At 35.9% G+C, this 8,848-nt stretch overlaps 1 pseudogene; it reads right to left on the reverse strand.

Moving 5' to 3' along the window:
• Positions 1-3,962: 3,962 nt before the first annotated feature.
• LOC114096307 (high mobility group protein B3 pseudogene) lies at positions 3,963-4,606 on the reverse strand (annotated as a pseudogene).
• Positions 4,607-8,848: the final 4,242 nt, after the last annotated feature.

The raw sequence follows: 8,848 nt of genomic DNA on the forward strand, positions 1-8,848 counted from the left end.
TTCCCTTCTCTCTCCCTTTCCCTCCCACCTCTCATCCCTGTTAAATGTTAATCTTCTTCTCCTGCTCTTCGTCCCTACTCTGATCTTAGTTACTCTCCTTATATCAAAGAAGACATTTGGCATTTGTTTTTTAGGGATTGGCTAGCTTCACTTAGCATAATCTGCTCTAATGCCATCCATTTCCCTGTAAATTCTATGATTTTGTCATTTTTTAATGCAGAGTAATACTCCATTGTGTATAAATGCCACATTTTTTTTTATCCATTCGTCTATTGAAGGGCATCTAGGTAGGTTCCACAGTCTTGCTATTGTGAACTGTGCTGCTATGAACATCGATGTAGCAGTGTCCCTGTAGCATGCTCTTTTTAGGTCTTTAGGGAATAGACCAAGAAGGGGAATAGCTGGGTCAAATGGTGGCTCCATTCCCAGCTTTCCAAGAAATCTCCATACTGCTTTCCAAATTGGCTGCACCAATCTGCAGTCCCACCAGCAATGTACAAGTGTACCCTTTTCCCCACATCCTCACCAGCACTTGTTGTTTGACTTCATAATGGCTGCCAATCTTACTGGAGTGAGATGGTATCTTAGGGTGGTTTTGATTTGCATTTCTCTGACAGCTAGAGATGGTGAGCATTTTTTCATGTACTTGTTGACTGACTGTATGTCCTCCTCTGAGAAGTGTCTGTTCAGGTCCTTGGCCCATTTGTTGATTGGGTTGTTTGTTATCTTATTGTCTAATTTTTTGAGTTCTTTGTATACTCTGGATATTAGGGCTCTATCTGAAGTGTGAGGAGTAAAGATTTGTTCCCAGGGTGTAGGCTCCCTATTTACCTCTCTTATTGTTTCTTTTGATGAGAAAAAACTTTTTAGTTTGAGTAAGTCCCATTTGTTGATTCTAGTTATTAACTTTTGTGCTATGGGTGTCCTATTGAGGAATTTGGAGCCCGACTCCACCGAATGTAGATCGTAGCCAACTTTTTCTTCTATCAGACGGCACGTCTCTGATTTGATATCAAGCTCCTTGATCCATTTTGAATTCACTTTTGTGCATGGCGAGAGAAAGGGATTCAGTTTCATTTTGTTGCATATGGATTTCCAGTTTTCCCAGCACCATTTGTTGAAGATGCTATCCTTCCTCCATTGCATGCTTTTAGCCCCTTTATCAAATATAAGATAGTTGTAGTTTTGTGGATTGGTTTCTGTGTCCTCTAGTCTGTACCATTGGTCCACCCGCCTGTTTTGGTACCAGTACCATGCTGTTTTTGTTACTATTGCTCTGTAGTATAGTTTGAAGTCTGGTATCGCTATACCGCCTGATTCACACTTCCTGCTTAGCATTGTTTTTGCTATTCTGGGTCTTTTATTTTTCCATATGAATTTCATGATTGCTTTCTCTATTTCTACAAGAAATGCCGTTGGGATTTTGATTGGCATTGCATTAAACCTATAGAGAACTTTTGGTAATATCGCCATTTTGATGATGTTAGTTCTGCCTATCTATGAACAGGGTATATTTTTCTTTTGTTTCAATTTTGTTGATTTCCGCTCTGATTTTAATTATTTCTTGCCTTCTGCTACATTTGCTGTTGTTTTGATCTTCCTTTTCTAGGGCTTTGAGATGAAGTGTGAGCTCATTTATTTGTTGGTTTTTCCTTTTTTTGAGGAATGACCTCCAGGCGATGAATTTCCCTCTTAAAACCGCTTTCATTGTGTCCCATAGATTCCAATATGTTGTGTCTGTATTTTCATTTATCTCTAAGAATTTTTTGATTTCCTCCTTTATGTCTTCTGTAACCCATTGATCATTCAGTAACATATTTATTATTTGGTGCATAAATATTGATAATTGTTATGTCTTGTTGGTGAATGGTTCCTTTTAACAGTATATAATGTCCTTCCTTATCCCTTTTGATTAACTTATCAGAGTAATGTTGTCATCATAGAAAGATGGTGAAGTATTTTCTCCCTTTCCATTTTATGAAAGAGTTTGTGTAGGACATAATATCGTCCTGAAATGTGTCATGGATTTGCCAGAGAAACCATTTGAACTGAAAGTTTTCTTGGTGGGAAGGTTTCTAATTATGCATTTAATTTCTTTAATAGGTATGGACAATGCAGACTATCTATTTTTCTTGAGGGAGTTTTGGTGTTTTGAGGTATCTATCCATCTCATTTTAGTTGTTAATTTATTAGCGTAAAGTTGCTCACAGTATTCCCTTATGGTAGTTTATAGACTCTTGATAGAATGTCCACAGAATCTGATGTGTTGTCATCACTCTCATTCCTGATATTGCTAATTTGTGTCTTCCTTTTATTTCCCTGATTAATCTGGATAGTCTTCTCAATTTTATTGAACTTTTAAAGAATCAGCTTTTGGCTTCATGGATTTCTCTTCTGTTGCTATATTTTCTACTTAATTAATTTCAGTTCTAAGCTTTTTAACTTCCTTTCTTCTACTTTCTTTTAAGTTTTTCTTTTTTTTTCTAGTTTCCTAGGGTGGAAGCTGAAGCCCCTTTCTTTTCACATATAGTTATTTACTGCTCTAAGTATTGCTTTAGTGACATCACACAAATTTTGAGATGCTATTTTAAATCCATGCAGTGTATTTTGAATTTCCCTTTAGGATTCTCTACTTACTGCTATTTAGAAGTATGCTATTTATCTTCCAAATACTTGGGGCTTTCTAGAATTCTTTTTGTTACTGATTTCTAACTGAATTAGATTCTGGTTGGTCAATATACTTTGTATTACTTAATTCCTTTTATATTTATTGAGATTTATTTTAAAGCCTAGAATATGGCATATTTTGATAAATATCCCATCAATATTCTTGCAAAGAATGTTAATTTTGCCATTGTTGGTATTCTGTACATGTTAATTATATCAAGTTGGTTAATACTTCTGTTTAAATCTTGTATGTTACACTGATTTTCTGTTTATCAGTTTTTAAGACAGAGCTATTGAAATCTCTGATTATAACTTTTGTTAATTTAAATCAAGGAAAAGAAAGGCTGGTTCAGTTCACCAATCTCTACCAATATTTGCATGTGGGTGACAGTGTTGCTTTCATGAGTAATTCGAGTCTTCTTAAAATTTGGTTCCCTTTCAACCTTTCTTCACCCATATATATATATATATATATATATATATATATATATATATATAATTTTTAATGTAATACTATTTATTTAACTTTAAAAACATTTCAGCATTCTAAACATACAAAAAATAACTTTGCAAACTGTATTTAAGTACAGAAGGTTCTTGAACTTTCACTGATGCAGTGGCTCTTTGCTTTGCTGACAATGAAGAGTTCTACAGTTTGTTTGAAAACAAAATTTAAAATTGTACTAAAAAAAATTCAAATACTTCTCATACCAGCTGATTCCCTTTTCCCCACAACAAAGAAAGGCAGCAGAATGCTGTATCACTATATACCAAAATAATACAACCTGAAGCTAAATGGATGCCTACCACAGTGTCAACAGGTCCAGCCTCACAGTGCACGCCCTAAGCTATAGCCCCTTCAAAAGGCATCTTCCCCCACAGTCTCAATACCAAGCAAGGAGCATCAAGAGTTTGTCTTGGTTGGTTTGTTCTTTTTTACAGACTATAGATATGTACAGTTGAAAACTGAGGATTTCTATCCAATAACCATATAGTTAATAGCACCTTACAAATTAAAAAAGAAATGCCAGAACATCTTCAAATGCCTTGTCACACCAACAGCAAAGAGCACAGAGTGAGGAGAACGTGAGAGTGCTTTTTGATCTTAAAAATGTTTGCAAATATGTACAACTTTGATATAGTGTCAGGGTGCTCTGGACACCCAGGCCAATTCATGTAAACCACTGACAATTTCTAGAGCACTTAGAGAGATTACAATAGGATCATGACCAAATTCTATAACTGAAACTAACACAGACACATCTCAAACAAGATGTGTCAATCGTGGTATTGTCCTACTCTAAGGTATTCACCAGAAGATGGAGATAAACACTTTTTAATTCATCCTCCTTCTCCTCCTCTTCTTCCACTTCCTCTTCTTCTTCTTCCTCTTCTACCTTTTTCTGGGCAACTTTTGCTGGACACTTTGTGCCATCAAACTTTCTTTTGGACTTACAGTTAGCAACATCCTTCTCATATTTTTCTCCTTCAGCTTTGAGCCTTAGGGAAGTATGGCTGCTTTTTGCTGTCACTTAAGTTATTCCACAACTTATCCAGCTTTTTTTTTGCCACATCTCCAACAGAGGAGATACCAGGATTTGTGGACTTGATCACTGGGCAGAATTCTAAACAGAACAGGAAGAATCCAGACAGTGGTCTTTTGGGAGCTTTAGGGTCCTCTTTTTTCTTGCCTCCTTTAGCTGGTCCATAATCCTTCATTTCTCAATCATAGCATACTTTATCTACCTTTGCCATTTCATCAAATTTAGATTTCTCTTTCCCAGACATTGTCTTCCATTTCTCAGAGCACTTCTTGGAAAATCTTGCAAAACTGAAAGGACTTCTGGATTTTTCTTCTTATGTTCTTCTCTGCCAGTCTGCACAAAGAAGCAGACATCTTGGCCTTTTGTTTCTTGGGGTCACCTTCAGCCATCCTGACTGTATTATTCAGGAGTCTGGGCAGTGTAGGGCATGATACGCGGCTCAGGTCTCCCCAGCCTTGTGCTAGCTGCCTCCACCTAAATTTATTTATAATATTACATATGTATGTGTGGATTTATTCCCATGTAAAATTCCATGTAAAATTCTGGAGATAACACTATTGGGTAGTGGTATAGTATTGGTGGTCAAGCTTCAATTCCATAACAATGCATTCCTGAAAATACTGAACAAATACACAGAGAGACATAGATGGTTAAATTTTGAAATCATAAACTGGAGACATGATTTAGGAATCACCTGCATTATAATGTACACCCAGGATCCAAGAGAATGGTAAGTTCAGGTACCAACATTTTTTGATAAAATACATTCTTGTTTTCTGCTTTGTACTGCACAGCTGACAGATAACTAAGAAATGACTGAAAGGTGAATCTGTTGTTTGTATGCACATTTGTACTTCAAGATCTAAATAAAATACAAAATATGGCTGGGGATGTGGCTTAGTGGTTGAGTGCCCCTGAGTTCAATCTTCAGTACACCCCCCAAAAATACATCTAAGTTTTAATCTTTAGAATATCTATTTTAAAAATTTAGTTTGAATACTAAATTGATAGACTTTAAACTTCATGCGTCTGTTTAAATCAGATCAGAGAGGTTTCATGAGTGTTACTGTTTATAGATTGTTAAAGATCCCTTGGGCAAAGTCAAGGCTGTTGCATGTGGACAGTTTTTTGAATTATAGCGCAGAAGTTTTAATGCATACCTCAGGAATGATAGGGGTCTTAAATAGGCAGTCATATTTACTAAAGAAACCTGGAGTTTTCTTAGATTGCCAACCTTAGCAAGACAAGAAATGTCAGGGTGACAGAGTTTAAGTGGCTCTTTTCAGATATATCACGCTGATTCTCTATATTTAAGAAGCGAAACAGCCTTCCAGGAGCTATTTAATTAAGTGAAAGTAAGTCTAGTCCCCATTGGAAGTGAATGGTTCAGTGAACAAATACATATCAGCCATGAGGAAGTAGGGAGTTATTATGTGCTTCATAGACACAGTGACACTTTATAACCCCATATCAGGGATCCTAAACAGTGATTGGTTGAGAAAATTATCAAACTGAGTTTAAATTTCGGCAGGTACAAAATTGTCATGCAAAACTCCAGGACAGCGTGCCACTCTCAGTCTTCAAAGAGAACGATAAGAAAACCTGGATTTTCAAAGTCCCTTTGAAGGCTCATAAGGTAAGACAGAACGCCCTCTTTACTCAGAACCAACTACATAAGTAAAAAGTTCTTTTTTTTTTCTAGAAAGAACTATGAATTTCAGTGAAGACAACTAGATTGTAAGAAGTGAAAATCCTTTTTTGATTAGATTTTCCTTCCATTTTTTACATGTCATATTGAGTATATATTAAAAGACAATAGAAAATTTTGTGGTAAGGGATGTTAATTCCATCCAATAAGATATCACATCACTGAAAAATAGGACTTTTTTCTGTACAGTCAGTATGTTGTTAAAATATAAGTTGCTTATCAGAAAAAGTGAACATCAGGTGCAATACATGTTTAAAGCCCAAAATACTAAAACAAAGTGATTAGAATGTTTTGTGCATATTTCACTAAGTTTCCATTACTGTTATTTTTATCCAAAAAAAGAATCAATTTCAAGAATCTAAGTCTAGTCAGTCATTTTTCATTCTCCGTAATGCAATGTAAGATGTAATGGGATTTCATGAAAAAAGGAACGTCGCAATCTCTGCTTCTTTTAAAACACTAACAATAGTAACATTAATACACTGACTTTTACAAAGAAATAAACATGTACTGGGGAATTTGATTTAATACATTATGCTACATGTATTTCAGTCTGGCTGAGCCACACATGAAGGGCTCATCCAGAGCTCAGTATCTGTCCTGTATTGGGTCTTCAGAAGTTTGTTGTCCGACTACATAAGTAAACCCCAGTTTACCTTTAATATCTTGCCCCTGTAAAATTGAATTTTGGCCTGGGAAATTATTATTATTATTTTTTAAAAATTTGATGTTTGAAAAGCAAGATTGAAGCACTTTGACTTAGGATATCTAGAGATTTGACTTCTGTCACACACATTTTCTATTTCAAGAATTTCTACAGGTTGAGAAAAAAAAAGATGTTACTGAAAAATTGGCAAAAACTGAGGTGGAAATTTGATAATTATTGGGTCATTTGATTGGTTTTAATAAAATATCAGATAACTCAAGTTTTAGAAATCTTCACTAGGCTTTAATACATTATTTTCTTATTTACTTGACCAAATTAATTGGCTAATTGCTAAATCTCATTTCACATGTAACAATAAACTCAATAATTTGAAGGGAGGCTTCATAGTGCTGAAACCTCAGCTTCAGGCAGATGATACTTAGGATATTTTTATAGCAGACTTTGAAGTCATTTACCTGCTTTGGCAAATAGTGACAAGCATCACTGTGTTATCCTCTGGAGCAGAGCTCAAAGAGAGTTTACGTGGTAGAATTGCTGGATTGCAGTTTAGAAAGGAGGTACGTACAACACCCGCCTTTGTCACAAGTACCTTTCCGGGACACAGTGGCTCCTCCAAGTCCTGGTGTAGACTGGTCTTCTGCAGAGTCTGTGTAATAATTAGGTTTGGGATGCAAAGGACAGCATAACCCTTGCCAACTAAACAGCTAGCTTCCAATATTTCCACCCTACAACCCTGTATTTCACTTGTCCTGGGGTCACGTCAGCCTCAGTCCATAGCATTTCTGAAGGAGGTTTAGCTATTCTTGACTCTTTGATGAACAGCTGTAAGATTGAAGCATGTGTTCTGTCAGTAGGTCTAAAACTTTGTCTTTTCTCCTGTGAGGAAATTACAATAATTCTTCTTAACATATTTGTTGAAGTTTAATTATATTTCCACTACTACCACTAAATTACATTATTTGTTTTTATAACATATAACATTACAATCTTTAAAGCCAGTGAGAGTTCATGAAACAGAAGGAAAAATAAATCCTTTCCTTTTAATAAACATAGTATCATGATATCAAGAAATCCAACTTTTCATAAATAGAAACTTACATTTTTGATTCACATGGATTATACAATGTCTGTTTCAATGTATAAAAATTTGTGTTAGTCCATTTCTGAATTTGAATTCTGACTTCTTTTAGAAGTCCCATGTAATAATTCCTATCTTTTATTAGGAGGTTGCAAAATGCCTGGAACAGTGCTAAGTATTGTTAACACTAAGTATTTATTCATTAGCAACACTGATAAGATGCCTTCCAGTGTACTTTGCATCGGAAGACAACCATCACCAAGACACTCCTTGACCTTAGGAGCTTATAGTAGCATAGAGGAAAATAGAAATAACCTGGCAATTTTAGAATTGTGCAGTGTGTTGTGGGTGAGGTATACAGAAACCACTGGGTATAAAAAGTAACACAATTTCTCTTTGAAATGGAGTCAGAGAAGTCTTCTCAGAGACAATCCTTTGCTAACCCGGTTATACTCCTGAGGTGTAGTATTATCACTATCCCAGACAGAGGAACTGAAGACTTAATAAAGCTTCTTAACTGCCTCAAGCTCACACAGCCACTAGTAGAGGTAAAATTTGAACTAGGTCTCAGAATTCAAACTCCATGTTCTTTTCATTAACTGAGCTCCCTCAAGTCAATCATTTCTTTCTCCTGTCGTCTGGTATAACACAATTCTAGAGATTTAGGGTGGGGATTACAAATGCTTCCTTTTTAAAGCACAATCTTAGCAGAGTTAGTTAACACTTGATTAAATCTATTCAGAACAGAGAGTAAGAGAGAGACAGAGAGAGAGAGAGGGAGGGAGGGAGGGAGAGAGAGAGAGAATGAGAGAGAGAGAGAGAGAGAGAGAGAGAGAGAATGAGAGAGAGTGCATGCTCGCTACCATTAAGAACAGTGGAAGGGCAAAATTATGGCTATGCCCTCTCTCTATCCACGGATGTTGTCCTTTATTGGCACAGGCAGAAAAAGCCTCAGAAGCTACATCAGTGCTGAGCTTGATGACACCTGACATAGCTCCATAAACATACCAAGTATATCTGCAATATCATAAATCTCATGTTGGATATGTACTCCTTTCCCAGGGAAAAGGGCAAATGTTGCAGATCAAAATAATATATTACTGTAGCTATTATCTTTTGCCTTATAAGTGATTTTGTGCTGTTCTTTTTTTTTTTTTAACAGCCATTGATTATTATTCCTAAGG

Source organism: Marmota flaviventris, chromosome 7, assembly GCF_047511675.1.
Source record: "Marmota flaviventris isolate mMarFla1 chromosome 7, mMarFla1.hap1, whole genome shotgun sequence".
Classification (NCBI taxonomy): Eukaryota; Metazoa; Chordata; class Mammalia; order Rodentia; family Sciuridae; genus Marmota; species Marmota flaviventris.